Source organism: Phyllostomus hastatus, unplaced genomic scaffold (assembly GCF_019186645.2).
Source record: "Phyllostomus hastatus isolate PE091 unplaced genomic scaffold, TTU_PhHast_1.1 phas_contig_209, whole genome shotgun sequence".
In the NCBI taxonomy this organism is placed as follows: domain Eukaryota; kingdom Metazoa; phylum Chordata; class Mammalia; order Chiroptera; family Phyllostomidae; genus Phyllostomus; species Phyllostomus hastatus.
The window spans coordinates 11,960,877-11,979,564 of record NW_025333735.1 but is presented as its reverse complement, the minus strand read 5'-3'; the positions used below and the strand labels follow the sequence as shown (position 1 = coordinate 11,979,564).

At 36.6% G+C, this 18,688-nt stretch overlaps 1 pseudogene; it reads right to left on the bottom strand.

The window, feature by feature from the left end:
• Window positions 1-6,136: 6,136 nt before the first annotated feature.
• Window positions 6,137-7,503, bottom strand: LOC123816558 (annotated as a pseudogene).
• Between the last annotated feature and the right edge of the window lie 11,185 nt (window positions 7,504-18,688).

Sequence of the window (18,688 nt, the reverse complement as noted above, 5' to 3'; positions counted from 1 at the left end):
CTAACTGGGAAATGAACCAGTGACCCTTTAGTTCACAGCCCAGTGCTTAATCCAGTGAGCCACAACAGCCAGGGCTGAAATCAATGACATTGCTGTACACCAACAATGAACTATCAGAAAAAGAAACTAGGAAAGAAATCTCATTTACTATGGTAACAAGAAAAATAAAGTATCTAGGAATAAGTTTAAGCAAAGAGGTAAAAGACTTGTGCTTGGAAAACGATACAACACTGAAGAAAGAAACTGAGGAAGATACAAATAAATGGAAGAATATACTGTGTTTATGGATTGGAAGAATTTACATCATTAAAATGTCCTTCTCTACTGTTCCCTCAATATATAAACACATTAATGTCTCTCCTCCTTGAAAAAGAAAATATGTTTTGACTCTACATTTCTATATCTTTTCCTTTATCTTTCCTTCTCTTCCCAAACAGGTAGACAAGCTTCTGAAAATAAAAATCTACACTAGACAAGCTTCTGAAAATAACAATTTGTACTAGACAAGCTTCTGAGAGTAATAAACTATACTTTCCATTTCCACATTTACTGTTAAACCTACTGCAATATGCCTTCTGTCCCACCACTTCACCCAGCTTCACAAGAAATTAACTCTTGTCTATTTCAATAGACATAAACCTAAATCGACCCTAAGTGACATCTTACTTGACTGATGTGCACTCCACTGAAGCCTTCTTCCTCAACTGCCAGGACTCTGGTCTCTCTTGCTGTCCCATTTACCTCTATGACCTCCTGAATCTCCACTGTAAACTCTGCTTCCTCTACATAAACCTTAAATGTTGAATCCCCCCATGTTCCAACCTTCTCCCTCCCTAATACAAACTTGTTCATTACTGAGTTCCTTTCTATTCTTTAAGATTCCACCAAAATACAACCTCCATTCTCATGCCTGCTCCTGAACTACTCTGTTTACAATTATTGCACATAACACATTTATGGGATGTCAGCCTCTCCCTGTAAACAGTGAGCCTTTTGAGGGCAAAGGCCATATGTTACCCACTGTGTATCTACAGTGCATCTACAGTGCCTTACATTTGGTGCATACACAATCTTTCCTCCTTGCAGGAAGGAAAGGTGGATCATTCAGTTACTTTTTACTCATCTGTTAGAGGACTAGAAGGTAGTAACCTCTCATATTACAAAAGAGGAAACTGAGTTTCAGAATGGCAAAGTAGTTTACCTAAAATCACAGAGCTCATTAAGGACAGGGTTTCAAAATTCCAGTTTACTGCTCTATTGAAGTTTACCACCCCATTTTGTAAAATATTCAAATAAACTTTATGAAAATTAGCAAAGCCTATGGACTTAATAGTTCTTAATTTATGTATAACTGAATATCAGAGGAAATAAAAACAATTCCTTTGTGCAAATGCAGGTGCCTTGTGTTTCTCAAAAGCATGAAAGCTGAGCAACATCCTACCCTGCTAAAGATGAGGTAAATTTCTGGAAAGAACCTTCCCGTGAGCTGCAGAAGCCACCATGAAACATGTTTAATCCAGTCAGGAGCTCCTCAGAAATGCAAATTGCACACTTGAAATAAGAAGGCACCTATTGTTCAGCCTTGATTGCCTCTGCAGGCCTACAGGCAAGGGGGAAAAAAATCCTTGAAGGATATGGGAGCCTAAGTAAACTGCACACATAGAGGAAAAAATAAAAATGAAGCTAAACTCCAACAGAGTTTCCATTTATCATCTGCTAAGTGATCAGGGATTACAGAGTAAAAACCATTTATGATTCTGCATTCTTTTTAACATAATTTCTGTACTCCTTTTTATTGTACCTATGTTCTCATGGATGTTGATAAAGCTAAAATTTTAATTTGCCCTACCTCACTATCAACAAATGAACAGAGTGATTACAATTAAATGTGTCTTCAATAATATAAAATACCTTAGACCAAGAGCATATACTTACAACAATAGGAGAAACAATAGCTTTTACTTTTTCCTTCATTTAGACATGTTGCACATTTAGGTTTTTTTTGTTCCTATCTTGCTTCTGCAAGTTCTTTTCTTTTGCCTTGGAGGAATATGCTGATTTTTATTTTATTCCTAACTCAATTTTATTCCTAACTCAATTTCTTTTTGCAAGAAAAGATTTAGTCACACACAAAAAAGTATTAGAACTTTCAAAGTCTGAATATAGAACATACTGAATCCTTCAGGAGAAAATAAACATGGTGTCTTTTCTTTTTCCTAAAATAATTCTCATCTAACCTGTTTACCAGCTGAGAAATAAAAGAGCTCGGTATTTAAACTTGAAACTTTTTCATTTCTTTATCCCATCACTTTTTCATCTTTATAAACAGAAGTCTATAATTACTATACTAACAAAGAATACAGCTGAACTATATATAGGTTAAACCATTCTAAATAAAGTAGAGAATAATAAATAATAGAATAGTCAAAGGAGCTAGCATAATAAACACATAAAGAGCAACACCACATCCTAATGTAAGATGTCTCCCATTTCTAAGTCTTTAAACTTTCCAAGTAAAAGAAACCATAAAAAGCATAAGCTAACAACCTATTTTCATAGAAACTAGAGAGATCATATAGTCTAGTCTCTTAGCTAAATTTAAAATCTCCATTAATCATAATAATGACAGTGGTGGAGACAGTAGTTGTCTTCATAGTATCAACAATTACCATTCATCAAACGTTTACAACATGCCAGGCACTATGCTGACTGCCATAAGCACCTTTTTGCATCTAATCTGCACAACACTATGGGCGAGTGATTATTATCCCCACTACAGATGAATGTTCAGGTCCACTTCTGATTGGTGGTGGGCGAGCTTCTGCTAGAACATTTTTAGTATTAGAACCTGATATAGCAGCCTTTTCTATTTTAAAACATTTGTGCTTGAAAACTTTTACCTCATATGGAGCCCAACTGGTTTCATGAAACCTCCAGTCATTCATCTTAGTGCTATTTTATGAAAATAATGAAGTCCAATATTTCTTCCAAGTGACAGCTCTTCAGATCTTTTAACACTGCCATCATAATGTCATTTGCTCTAACTAATCTGGTTTGGTGTCACTGCAGCTAGATTTATTACCAAAGCTAGGCTAACCAACTTAGTCCTCTCTTGAAAACAGTTTTGAGCTAAATTCTGAGACAAAACTACCTTCTAACCAGGAGAACTATAGAGAATGCTGCAGCCCTTACCCTTCATTACAGCCAATCATCCCTAATGCTGGCCTTTGGCCAGTTTATGACTCTGGTCATAAGACTCTGGTCTTATGACAAATCCCGTCTTAATTTTGTTCCACTCTGAATCTTTGAGTGATCTCTAATAAGAAATGTAAGGTATTAGCAAATGTTTGAAAGAAAATAATTTAAGGTATCATGCTTATACCCTTTAAATAGTATCCTGCTGGCATTACTGTATTTTAAAAGAATTGGAACTGAAGGTAGAAACAATTAACATTTATTAACATTATTAGATAGTTAGCTTTGGCTGGTGTGGTTCAGTGGATTGAGTGCTGGCCTGCAAACTAAAGCGTCACAGTTGGATCCTCACTCTAGGGCACATTCCTGGGTTGCGGGCCAGGTCATGAGAGGCAACCACACATTGATGTTTCTCCCCCTCCTGTACCCTCTCTAAAAATAAATAAAAGAAAATCTAAAAAAAAAAAAAAAAGAAAAGAACAGTGAGCCAAGCACTTCACTTATATTAACTCTCTTAATTCTGGCAACAACCCTATGATATGGGTATGGTTATTATCACCATTTTAATAATGAAGAAACTGTGGCACAGAAGAAAGGTGGCTAACTTGCCTGAAATCCCATGTAGTTCTGTAGAAGCTGGAAGACAAATCCAAGAAAGCTGGTTTTAGAACTTTTAATCACTACATTATGCTACTTTCCAGTAGATACTGAACTCTTCCTAGGCTGCTGTCTGAGCATTGTTTCCTATAGATTGGCATGTTTCAGCAATTTGCCAAAGAAAAGAGTTATCTGGTGCAGCCAAGTGCTTTTCCTGGGCCATACCACTTTCTCTTGTGTGAATTACCACATCTTTGTATTGTACTTACAAGGGTGGCCAAGGATGCACTTACAAGGGTGGCCATTTTTGTACTTACAAAGAAAGTACTGACTACTACTCAGTAGTCAGAAATAAGGAACGTCAGCTCACCAACAAAGACTCAGTATGAATCAGGCCTTCATGAGAAGTAAACAAAGAGAGGTACCATTGCTTGTGGTGGCAGTGAAGGTGGAGGTTATGATATACGCTACTGTGGCCACCGCTGCCACATACACCTATGCTCTGAAATGAAGACCCCATTGGTCAGCTATATCTGCATTTGGTTCAATCAGTATCTTTTCAGGTCTATTTGCTGTCAGTTCTACTCAGGAGATTAGGTCCGCTTTGCTGATTCATTGTCCTGGATCTGAAAATACAAAAACCCAGTTTTGCTTGGAGTAGAGCCCACTTGAGTTCTAGAGCCAAGTTCCAAGCCCACAACTGGAGCTAGCATAGTTGTATAAACTAGACATGTTTAACCTTATGGCCTTTCTTATCTAAACTGTGAGGACAGAATATAAGAAGATAAATTCTGCCTTTCACATTCAACACAGTTATGGAACTTAAAGAAAAATGACTTTACAGGGCTTTTTCTATTCATTATAGATTAAAAAAGTGAAAAATGTGGCCACTTTTTAGATAGCTCACCTTCTCTTCAAGTGCAGTTTTATTTGCACTCAATTGTCACAAATTGTAATAACAATCTGTCTGAATAGTTATAGCTCATATAAAGAACAGTATCTATTTTGACCAACATAATTATAACTGAATGAGTAGTTCAGTCATCTCAACAGAAAGTTTATAGTGAGCTTTCCCACATACAAGCAATTTAATATAAACCATTTTCTCAACTTAACTAAGCCATGGAGATACTTATTTTAGAATGGAATGAATCTTCCAGGTCTTGGCCCTGTCCTTCTTTGTTGGCTCCCTCATAACTATTTGCAGCCTTTTGTTGGTTGCCTTTCCCCCACTCCCACTCAACCTCAACCCCTAAAATACAAATCTTTCTTACATATCAGACTCCATCTGGCAAGCTAGACTACTGATTCAGGCTTCTTTTCCTGACTTAAAAAAATCATTTCTCAGGTTTTCTGTCCCTAATTCCCTATGCCGTGATAGGGAAACACAAGGAAAGTTTATTCTCCCATTATTTTTTTTAAAGCAAAACATATCTAACTATCATGCACACACATACACACACCCTAAATCCCACAATCTTTTCAAGTTTCCAACGGGAAATTTTTTTTGAAACAATACAAATAAATCTTCATTTTGGAAAGAGATGGGAACAATTTATCCACATGTATCTTTGCTGCTAGTAAAAGAAGATAAAGCATACTAAGGATTCACAAACATTGTCTATCCTTGTCATGTAATAATTCCAAGTAGTCCCAAAAAAGAGGTGTTTTCACCACACACATCTATGATTAACTCTGGCTACATGTGATCTCATGATATTTTTTCATTCACTATTTTTCCACTCAATATATTATTTTTCTAATTAGCACCTCTCCACAAATTTTAGCAGCCAAGACCTCACAAAATATTCCTAAGCATTTCAGTAGTTGGATTCTTATCCAATGTATACAAGGCTTATTTGTTAACATTTCACCACCCAGAAAAAAACAGAATAGAACAATTTCTCTGAGCTGTGGAAAAGAATTAGGTTCTATGGGAGAAGGGATGCAGTAGTGGAAAATATCAACATTCACCTTAGCTTCTTCCTTCTGTTGTATGCAACTTTCTTTGAAAATGGAACTTGCCCTGTTCAGTAATCCAGAAACAGTGTTTTGACCCTTTTTCAAAGTAGAGAGGAATGATGGAGGTACTAAGAAAACCATCTGCCATTGCTACATAATCTTGAGACAAAGCAGGGCTTCTACCTAAAGCTGTGCAGATTATACACAAAAGTAACCAGCCAAGCAGGCAAGTAGTGCTAAAATGTACCTTTTTTTTCCCCAAGTAAACTGGCCCTTTTTTTTTTTTTAGCAGAGACTACAACGTAACAGTTTCCAGTAAATATTCTGAACTGCAATCAAATGACAGAAAAAGGTGAGGTTCAGGTATGTGAATGGCAGGTTCTTATTTCTTCCACTAATTCTTGTAGTCCCACCCTGCAGAGAAAGCCTGGATTGGGCTGACCTTCACGTCGAGCATCCTCCTGATCTGCTTGGCCACCACTCCTCTTCAGAGCTAAACAGGATGTGGGGCGGGGGGGGGGGGGGGTGGTGCTCTGCCGGCAGGGCCCCCCTGGCTGCCAGGGATGAGAATAAATCTACCAAGACATGATCTGCTTGGGGAGGAAAGGTGGCCAATCTCTCAAAGGAGAAGGGCAAGGAGCCTGTTCCTCAATGGGCTTTTATTGGGTTTGTTTGTACAAGAATACAGGTAAAGCTCATTAATCATTGTTAGGCAGTAAGGATCAAACAATGGATAACAAAGAACTCTGAGGGCCTGTATTGAGCCGGGGTCAGACAGCTAAAGAGCTATAAAACTTTGAGGAACAAACTTACTTCTTGCTTGGACCCTTATCATTTAATTGAGAGCATTCTAAACAAAGCAGATCTCATGGGATTGTGTATATTCTTCCTTAGGCCTGATTGCCCAGGAAACCCGCCCTTTGCAGCACAGGGCTCCACCACCCTCTGTCATTGTTTCACGCTTAAATCAGGCAGGGGAAGTAAGGCAGCCAAGAGATTAGGAGACTTTTGGCAGACGGAATGAGGACTCAGGCTTTGTCAAAGCTGAGGGATGAGGGTCCATCACCCCCTTTTGCTGCAGCCCCCAAGCCCTTCCTTGGGGGCCTCCCATGTGATCATGCCTGGCTTAGGTCAGTCCCCCCTTGGGGAATCTTACCTGTCATTGGCTTATCGGCCAAGCATTGGGGGCCAGTTATGGATGAAGTAAAAGGAGCAGAAGCTGTGCTCCTGCCAGGAAGATAAGCTTTTGTCTCCCTAGTGGATTATGGTCCCAAGGTCGCTCACCCAGCCTTAGTCTGGGGGGCAGAGGGGGAGCGAAGGGGGGGGGGGCGGTTACAGCTTCTGAAACTAGGCAGGGCAGTTCCCAACAGGAATGGGGCCATGCACATAATGCTTTTCCCAGATCAGAATGAGAGCACTGAGGCCCATGAAAAACATGGCAGCACCCACAACTGTCACTCATTCGTGCTCCTGTTCATTTCAGCAAAGCCCTTGTTAAACTTAATGTGATACAATTAACCTTTCCATCAATTGACTGCTCCAGGGGTTCATTCTCCTTCTCTTTCCAGGATTCTGGCTGGCAGAAAGGGTTCTTGATGTGGGCCACATCAGGTAAGGAATAGTCACGTCGATCGATATAACTTGGGAGAGCAAAGTCCTCACTCTCACAACACTCCCGTGTGCTCGTATACACACTGAGGTGGATACTGCTCGCTTGCCAATTGAGCTAAATACCCTGGTAGATGACATTCTACCACTGCTGTGTCTACCCTCGCTGCAGCTTGCAGTGCTTGCCACGACTGCCTTCTATACGCTGGCTCTAGAACCAACTTTAGTTCATCTGGACAAACCCTTGACATTCAGATTGTGACTGCTGAGAGGAGGTGCCTCTTACCAATTTGTGCAGAGGCACTCATGGGCCAGTGCTTACTCTAGAGACAAAGACCATACCTGCCTCATCCACTGCCACATCCTCAGCATTTTGCATACATGACAACAACTTAGTAATTATTTGGGGAATGACTGGAGAGAGAAAAAAAAAGAAAGAATTCTCTATGTGAAGTACCAATAAGTGTAAAACTCTGGCAGATAATCTGAGATGTGTTCCTTTCTTTGGTTTTACAATGTGCACTGTTGGACCTGGAAATTCAGAGAAAAGAAAAATTGGAGTCATACATTATTTTTGTGTTTTTATTTGTATATCCAAAAAAACATGATGAACACAAATTGTATTGAAGTAAATTAATCTATAACCTAAGTTTTATCATCCTGACACCTTAAAAGTCTAGCCAAAAATATTTTACTCCAAGAGTATATGACTCTTAATAATTAAAAATGGAGAATATTTTAATGTAGCAACCTATCATATAGACTTGTAAGACTGCAGTGCGCTTCGTCAAAGTACAGCTGCACAGTCCCTACCTATAACCCAGGACTGAGGGGAGTAGTATGATTTCTAAGTTGGGGAGAAAAACAAAACTTCTGTAAACCTATACTTACTGTATTAGTTTCCTGCGGCTGTTGCAACAAATTACCACAAACTTAATGGTTTGATGTAGCATAAGTTTATTCTCTCAAAGATCCAGAGTCAGAAATCCAAATTCAAGGTGTCAGAGGACCACACTGTCACTGGGGGCTCTGAAAAAAATCCATTCCTTACCTCTTTCAGCTTTCGGGGGTGGTTGGCATTTTGGCTTATGACTGGATCTCTCTCTGGCCTGTCTTCTCATTGCCTTGTCCTCAGTGTGTGTATCGTCACCTCTGTCTGTTTTCAGTCTCCCTCTACCTCTCTCTTATGTGACTGCATTTAGGCCCACTGGATAATTTAGGATAAATTCAAGATCCTTAACTTAATCACTTCCTTTTGCCATATAATATAACATTCAAGTATTTGGGGATTATGAAGTAAATCTATGTTTGAGCATTCCATTTTTCTGCCTATTATTTTATCTGAATAAGTTCTTATATTCTTATCTTTTGTGGCAATGTAAATAGAGCACAATAGTTTCAGGAACTCTCTTGAAACAGCAAACATTCCTTACTTAAAACACCAGAATTTGCCCTGGCTGGTGTAGCTCAGTGGATTGAGTGCCAGCCTGGGAACCAAGGGGTCACCAATTCGATTCCCAGTCAGGTCACATGTCTGGGTTGCCAACCAAGGTCCCCAGTGCGGGGTGTGTGAGAGGCAACCACACATTGACGTTTCCCTCCCTCTTTTTCTCTCTCCCTTTCCCTTTCTCTAAAATAAATAAAATCTTTGAGTAAACAAATAAATTAATTCATTAAAACACCAGAATTTTTTCATTCAAAATCTGAATCCTAATTCAATTACAATGCTTTAAGAAAATGTTTCACTTACATATAGTATAGTGAATCTCCTATACAAATTCTGAACTAGATAATTGTTTTCCAATTATGAAATATTTTCTTTATAGATATTATGATAAACTACTGTATTACATAATTATTTTTGAGCTGATGATACCAAAATACTAGGCAAATACACATCTAACAAACCACCCCTTGCTAGTTGTCAAATTCAACTCACATCTCCGAAAATTTTAATGAGCTAAACCAACTAGTACTTTGCTACTGCCAAAATGGTATATTCAATTACAGTTTTGTTAAATAACAGTGATGGTAAAATCTACTCACTATATTGACAACTACAATGTAATGCTTTAACAGGGGTGTCAAAACCATTTTCACCGGGGGTCACATCAGCCTTGCTGGCTGTTGTCTTCAAAGGGCCAAATCTAATTTTAGGACTGCATAAATGTAATTACTCCTTAACTAGGGGCAAGGAGCTCAGGCTGCCACCAGGTAGAAACAAGGTGCTAGGCCAGATAAAACAAGGTGGAGGGCCAGATTTGGCCCAAAGACCTTGTGTTTGCCACCTGCGCTTTAGAATGTCTGGAATAAAGTTAGGTGAGATATTAGGGACAAAATGAAAGGAGATGTGTGAGCTATCCACATAATTTAAAAGGAGCTAATCATGTAATGCCTACATCTCCACACCCTGCGAGGTCATTGTTTACTGTTTTCAGTGCACCCAGGGTTGAAGGGGTTCCTGAGTGCTCATTTTGGCCAGCTGAACTCACCAGAGGCTGATTCATGAATGAAGCAATACATTCACTAACAATATGAAATACTATGCATTTTCAAGTGACCATACATTCATTAACAATATGAAATACTATGCATTTTCATGGACACAGGTCTATTATTCAGGGAAGGAGATTTTCCAAATCAAAATATCTACAAGACTGACATAATTAGAAAGTAGCTTTGTAAGAAAGAAATGCAAATCGAGTTTGGAATGGTATTTTATCTAAATCATGGACAGCGTCACACATACATTAACAGTTTCTGCAGATGGCTAATCTCATGTCACTTGAGTTTTACTTGCTTTACAGTTAGAAAGTGGCCTTATTTCCAAGTTTTAGGGGCTCCTCACTTTGCTCCAGTGTACTGACTATACCTTGATGCAATTGAATAACTGAGTTGGGGCTCTCTAATGCAACTGTTTTGGCAGCTTTAACAGTAATTCTTGAGTGACTACAGCAAGTAAGCAGATTCCACTTAAGGTTGACATGAAAGCTAAAATCGCCCCCAGCTAATCCCAGTAAAGAGTGTTGATCTCTTACCTTGACATCGATTCCTTCAGTCAATACAATCTTTAAAAAAATGAGGCTAAATCTATACTGACAACAAACATCTTTAGTAAATTGCAGAAGATGTGTAGATTAGGCAGTAAGGAGTCTTATTATGAACCAGACATTAATCAAATGATACCCAAATGGAAGAAAGAAGTGTTTGTTTGTTTGTTTGTTTGTTTTCAAAAGGAATTACAAATTTCTGTGGTTGACTTTTGTAAGAATAAGAATAAAGAGGCTATCCTTGTCATATGGTGTTCAGTTCACAGAATTATTCTTTCTCCACTTTCCTTTCTCACTGGACATAATATAGTTTTCCTTTTTATGATTTTAAAAAATATCTTTGGGACATTAGGCTGATGCTTGTCCAATGAAAGACAGACATCGTCCAATAGCATAGGGGTCATTCCCTTATTTGTTCACAAAATATTTTAAAATAGAATAAAATTTTAAAAATACAAAGTATTATTTCCCACTGGCACTGTAACCTTGAAATTTTAAGAAGAAAATAACTCTAGGACCTAGCAAAAAGACACACATGCTGAGTTAAGCCATATTCATTCATTCATTAAGCAAATATTTATTGTGAGCTAGGCAATCTGCTAGGTCATAGGGATATAATAATATGTAAAAATACATAGCCCCTGCCTTCATGAAGTTTATATTGTAATAAAGTATTAAATTAAAATTCTAGCAGATAAAAGTATATTTCCTAGTTGTATTTTGAGACTGTGTTTATAATAGCAAACTGTCAATGAATGTTACCTGTAAATATCCTGGATCTTGATATATGACATAGAGAAGGCAGGTTGAAGTAAATATTTGAGGACTGTCATGTAGAAGTAGATTATTTGCTAAAGGCAGAAATAGATAGGTTGCAAAATGTTACATTTTGACTCACCATAAAATAATTAAAAACTAGAATTGCCCAAGAACAGAGATCTCCAAATAAAAGATAGACCATCTATCAAAAAACTGCAGAAAAAATTAGTGTTTTGGATGGAAGACTGCCGCATTGATTGCCAAAGTATTTTCTAGTTTTAATATACTAGGATTGGTTTTGTGAATAAAACAACAAAAGAAAACACTAAAAAAAAAACCCTGCATTTTTCAGATTAACTATCTACATTATAAACATATATCATCTATCAGAAAATAACTACACTTTCCATAGATTAATACAGTGTGCATTAATTCAGTGTTAAGGCTTTTAAAAATGGTTTCAAAATGCTTTCCAGGCTCAGGTTTCAGCATGAATTAATCTTCAACAAAGAATTTTTTAAATCGAAGAGGAAGAACTTTTCTTAATGTACCATTTCACTAAAATATTGAAATTCAACTTAATTTGATTTTTTCATTTATCCCCAATCTATTCTTCACCATTTATCATTTTTAGTAATAAACTGAAATCTTTCCTCCAAAAAGAACATGCAGACCTTGTCTTCCACGGCCATACAACCCTTATGTCTCAAGGCCTAAGATTATATTTCAATAAAACTATTTTCACTCTCTGACAGTTTTGGTTCAACATTCTGTCACATTCCATAATTGTCAACATATTCCTAATGGTCATTCCTATTGTTCTATATTTCAGCAAAGGTGATTCACATCACTGAGCAGGGCTGACCTCGGTGACTAACATGATATTGCAGATGAGTATTGCAGCTTCTACCATAGGTTCTTCAATCACTTGTCGAGGAAGCCAGCCATTGTGTCCTGAGAGCACTCGACTAGCCCTGTGGAGATGTCCAGGTGGGAAAGGACTGAGGCCTCCTACTGACGATTAGAACTAACATGTCAGCCTCTTGAGTAAGTCACCTGGGAAGTGAATATGCCAGCCCTAATAAATGCTTCAGATGCCTGCATGCTAGCTGACATATTGACCACAATTTTATGACTGAGCCAGAGCCAGAACCCTGAAACTAAGCCACTGTTGACTTGTTGTCTGGGATAAACTTTAAGAGACAAATAAACGTTTGTTGTTACTTTAAGTTACTAACTTTTGGAAAGATTTGCCCTATAGCAACATATAACTAATACACAGCCTAGCCTATATCCCACATATATTTATGCCATCATTATTATTGAGAACATATATGCGGTTTGTCCAGGAAAAGTCCAATCATTGTTAATATAATGAGACTGGAATCTACATGCATGAACAATGATGACTTCACTGTACTACTCAGTGGGGGTGGTAGATACCTTTGAGTGAGCCTGTGTACTGGGTGGCTATCACATTCAAAATGACTGAGCAAGTAAAGCAACAAATCTGTGTCAGAATTTGTGTTAGACTTGAAAATTCCTCCATGGAAACTATTCAGATGATTCAGAAGGCTGTGGCTATGGACAACTGGTGATTGGCAGCAGCATCACAACACACCCCCTAACGCATCACATCTCCTAGTTTTTTGGAGAAACATCAAATCACTCAGGTGACTCAACCCCCACTACAGGCCAGATTTGGTGCCCGGCAACTTCTGGCTTTTCCCAAAACTAAAATCACCTTTGAAAGGAAAAAGATTTCAGACCATCAATGAAATTCAGAAAAATATGACAGGCAACTGATGGTGATTAGGAAAATTGTGTGAGGTCCCAACGTGCCTGCTTTGAAGGGGAATGAGACATCATTGTCCCATGTACAATGTTTCTTGTATCTTGTATCTTCTTCAATAACTGCCTCAATTTTTCATATTACTTGGCTGAATATTTTTGGACAGAAATATTTCTGGACAGAATTCACTGTATTGTTCAATTTTTAAAGTCTAGTTTATGGTGTTTTTGTTCAGGTTATTGATTTTACTTTTTTATTTACCTTTTTTCTTATGAAATCTAAATATTTTGAGGATTAATTGCATAAGAAAATGTTCAAGATATAATGAACAAACTCTCAGTATAATATGAATTATTCCATAATATGAATGTTAAATTATGTCAAAGTGGTGGGATAGTATATAATTTTCTTATATATATATAACAGGTAATTATTGCTGCATAACAATCCACCCCCTAATTTAGTGCTGAAAACAATACAACTGTTTGACTGCTAACAATTTTGCAATATGGACTGGGCACAGTTGGGAAGCTAATGTCTGCTCCATATGGTATTAGCTGGGCTCACTCATGCATCTGCTGTCTGCTTAAAGTGTGACAGGGCCTGAAGGATCCAATATGGTTTCATCCGCATGTCATGGACCTATACTGGTACAGCTAGAATGGCTGAGGTCAGGCTGAATTTCTCTCTTCGTGATCTTTTTGAAGAAGGACCTCTCTTTCCATAAGACTTCTCCTTCTCAAATAAGTGAGTCAGGCTTCTTTATTTGATGTCTCAGGGCAGCAAGAAAATGTTGCAAAGCTTCTTAAAGCCTAGACCTAAAAGCTACACAACCCATTTTCATCACATTCTGTTAGACCAAACAAATCATAAAGTCATCCCAGATGCAACGAGAGAAGACTACACAGGACTTGAACTCATGTAGGCATGGTTCACTGGTGACATTTTGTAATAAATTACCACACATAATGTCTGTATTTTCCAATACTGTATTTTAAAATAAAATACATTGTTTTTATTTTAATAAAACAACTTTAAAATTTTGATATTTCTTCTAAATTAATAACTATGCCTTAAAATTAATTTCTTAATAGTCAGTTGTAAACCTGGTTTCAAGGGAAATGTCTCTGACCTTCACTGTCTCATCTGGCAACATAGGTTGGTGGATACTTTGGGTTAATGGAAACATATTTAATTATTATTCTTACAACAATAATGTTTAATAGGTGTATGTGATGCCTATTTTAATTTTTTGTAATCCTCACCCTAGGATATTTTTTCATTGCTTTTAGAGACACAGGAAGTGAGAGGGAACTTGTACATGAGAGAGGTGGAAGGGGAGAAGAACATCGACTGGCTGCCCTCTTCTACTCCCCCTAACCAGGGATTGAACCTCAGACCTGGATATGTGCCCTGACCAAAAATTGAACCCATAATCTTTCAGTCTAAGGGATGATTCTCCAACCAACTGAGCATACCAGCAGGGCATGATGCCTATTTTAAGAACTTCCAGGAATAGAACTGTTCAATTTAATCACTATTTTACAGACTTAATTTTGTCTGCAATATTTACAAATGGTGACAAGAACAGTGGTTAGGGTAGGAATGCTAAGTTTGAAGTAATACACATTGTTATATTTCAAGAAAGAGGAAAGAAAGAAAGAAAGAAAGAAAGAAAGAAAGAAAGAAAGAAAGAAAGAAAGAAAGAAAGAAAGAAAGAAAGAAAGAAAGAAAGAAAGAGGGAGGGAGGGAGGAAGGAGCCTCATGAAAAGTACAAGCCTTCAAAATAGGAATTTTTAAATCAATTAACTTTTATTTGAAAACTTATAATACAAGATCCTAACTTAGGCACCATGAGGAATGCAAACAATAATCAGAAAGAGTTGATGAGTCTTAAAAGATTGCCACATAATAGCTTTGTAAAACATTTTGTTGACATAAATAAACAATCAAATTTAGCAAATTCTGTTCTTTATAAATAATAAGACTAGTGGACCCAAGAGAGATGGCCTTGGCAACAAAAAAATATGCTGGTCCCACCAGTTGTAGTGGATATAATAATTGTACCAATTCTTGGAACAGCGGAGAGATTCGTGAGCTGCCCTTTTCTCTTTTCCTTTCCTGGCAGCGGGTCATTAACGCTGTGCCTTTCCTGTGGACCAAAAGCAGCAATCCTGCATTATAAATTTGGTTTCAGTAGGATAAGTGTCCCAGAAAGCCAGCATAGTAAACTTGAGCACAACAGCATCCAGCTTCAAGTCTGTTCACTTACCCCAAACCGTATACCAGCCTACCTCAGCATGACTGAAGTCAGTATGATATGATCCAGAAAGAGTCCTAGCAGAACTTTATATCAGAAATGAAGCATAAGGAATTTATACTTCTTTTAATAGAATGTTAGGAATTAAAAGGCTTAGAATAAAGTAATCATTATAAATATTATAATAACAATGGTAGCCACCATCTATTGAATTCCTGTATGTATCATTTATTATTCTAGAGTACATTATCAGTAAGAATTCTGTGAGAAGCATCTTATCATTACAACGCATGCTGTCTTATATATGAGGCAACTATATCAATGACTTGCCCAAAGTCATACAAGTTGTAAGTTGTAGAGTTGGGATTCCAGCCCAGGTTTGCCTGAGACCAAATCTCTTTCCATCTATGCTATATAATGTCTTCTTAATTTAAATAAATATGTCCTTTTTTAGTTTATTTTTCATTACAGTTTACATTCAATATTAGTTTGTATTAGTTTCAGGTATACAGCATAGTGCTTAGACAATCACAGACTTTAAAAAGTGTTCCTCTCGATATTTCCAGTTCCCACCTGACACCATACATAGTTATTACATTATTATTGACTACATTCCCTATGCCGCACTTTACATCCCCACAACTATTTCCTAACTATCAACTTGTACTTCTTAACCCCTTCACTTTTTTACCCAGTCCCCCTCTGGCAACTGTCAGTCACTTCTCTGTATCTATGATTCTGTTTCAGAAAGAAAGTTTCTGTTTCAATTTGTTTATTTCATTCTTTATATCCCATATAGTAATGCATTGGATACAAATGACTTTTCTAAACATGTGGCTCAATCTGACATTCTAAATTATTTTACTGGTTTCTTGGACATGTATACATTGACTTCATCATCCTGAAAATTTTGCTACATTTCAGAGAGGTTACAAACAGAAACAAGTTACCTAAGTGTTTTCTATCTCCTATTTCTTGGTCATCATCAGTATTGTGTTTTATAATAATTGCTCTTATAAGACAAAAGAGTTCAATTAAAATTTATTTATTGCATAAATTCTATCTTCAAATTTTTAGTAGAAAGCATCAACTTAAAGTACCCTGTAAATATTAGTGATCATTACAGTTACTTCAGTTAAAAAGTACCAAAGAATTAATGAGGTTTGGAGAGATGCAAAAAGATTTTTTTTCAAGTCTAAAGATTTTTGAACCTTAATTTCAAGCCTGTTAGAAATATTTTTGAGTTGCACGTTGCAGGAATTTATCTATACATTATCCTTCTATCTTTTTAATAAAATTATAGGAATCAAATATATTCAAACCCCAAATACATTTGAAATTCTCAGCTTATAATGTTTTCTTATTAGATTTAAACTGTCTTTTTCTTAAACTGCTTTACATTATAGATTGACATATTTTATTGATTGAGTCTGAGGAGTAGTGAGTTCAGGAGATAAACCTGCTAGAAATTATATTTAAAACTACTAAAACATGGTGAATAAGTAAATACAAGGACAAATTTCCAGGTCACAGAATTGATTTGACTGAAATGTTAGAGAAAATCTACTCCTAGGTATCCAATTAATTTGGTGTCCAATTTATTTAAATGTAAAGACTAGCACTTGATACTTCAAGGGCACAAAGCTGGGAGGTGTGGGAGTAGCCCATAGGGACTGAGTCCCCTTTTTCTCTAGCCCCCTTTATTTCTGGGAGTCCATTACATCCTAGATTTTTCTTTTTTTGAGTTTGTCTCAGTTTTCTTCATTCAGCATATGCGTATTTCCAAGTCTTTTCTTGATAATGATTTTATTTCCCTGTCTGCCTTCTCTTGGCAACAGCTGACCTGGCTGCCAGCCCAAAACATGGTAAATGACAAATCACTACCAGATGAATCTGCAAGTTTTACATAGAGTATTTCCTCCAGGTTTGCAACAGTTTGAGGCCCAATGAAATTACTGGAATGACTCAGAATCACAGCGAGATCCATTTTTTTTGTGTGTGTGGAAATCCTTGGTTCTGCTAGAAAACAAAGCACTAATGAAGAGTCCCATTAACTTTCAAAATAAGAAAATAGAAAATAAGTTGTGACAGGCCATTAAAAATTACAATAGTGACTAGAAAAAGTTATTAAATAATATGATAAATTCTTAGCTTTTAAATTATTTCCCTAGCAGTTTGTTTTTAATTTAAAAGTTATTATAAAAATTATGTGTGGTAACTTTTTATTGAAATATTAGAAATTAAACTCCTTGAAGGAAAAACAAATTATACAATCTCACCACTGAAATGTTTGACTATGTTTCTTTTTTTACTTTTGTTAAAGTTTTAATATTTCTCACCATACAGAATTGGTATATGATATATTAGTCAACAAATAATAATGTTTTACTTCTTAATACTTCATTATTAGGTTTATGGATGGGTTATTGAGAGTATGTTTGCAACAGCTTTTCTAGGATCTAATGAATTGAAATATAAACAAAAAAACCTTTATTCTACAACTGAATCTACCATTTAAATCACAAAAAGAAAAATCTTAGTAACTTTTCTGGATATTTATAATGTGTAATGTTTCATCTCTTGGGAGACTTAAGAATCTATCTTTTCCAGTCTCCAACTGTAATGACAAATTTAAAAATCTTACTGTATCCCACATGCTACATTGCCTGTTCTAAAAGACAGTTGGAAAACCACTCCCTTGGCATATGTTGTATAATGTGGGGGGGATAGTTTAGACATATTGGATAGTCATAAACACAAGTAAAAAGGTACTATGTCTATCAAATTAAAACTGAAGATGTTTCTAAAGTTATAAATTAAATTGTTGGACTTTAAAACAATGCATAATTTGCCCTGTACTTTGCAGATCTGACTTATTCTCAGGCTTAACAATGCCTATACAGGTTTAGCCTTTGGCAAATCTCAAGAAACCAAATTTCTCTATAATTTCCTCCCCACTGAAGTATCCTCATTTAATGCGGATGTAGTGAGATGTTGCAATCAGAAGACAGGCTTTACATTTTTTGACCTTTACTAACTATGTAAACTTAAGGGTCCTAAGCAGGACCCTTAGTTTGCGTACCTGGAAAAATGAAAATTTGGTAAAAGTCTTTTGATGATGGCTTATCTAAGGATGATTATTTTAGGATCAAATCAAAGCAAAATTGTATATAGGTAAAATGTTCTTTTAAACTATGGAACACTTTGTAAGACAAGAATTGTTTTTCCAAGACTCTGTCTCTGGCCTAGCAATACTGATGCTGCATCCTCTCTTCCATTTTCATTTCCCTTTGATAGGAATTTGTCCAAAAATCACCCCCCTAAGTCTGAGGATTCAATTCAATTACGTGATAAGAAACCTAGAACACTACCTGAGAAATATAAGTGCATTTCCTGGGCTTTCTAAGAACCATGTTCCCATTACATTGTCTAACTTGTTGTTCGTAAGTTTCCCCCTTGGAATTA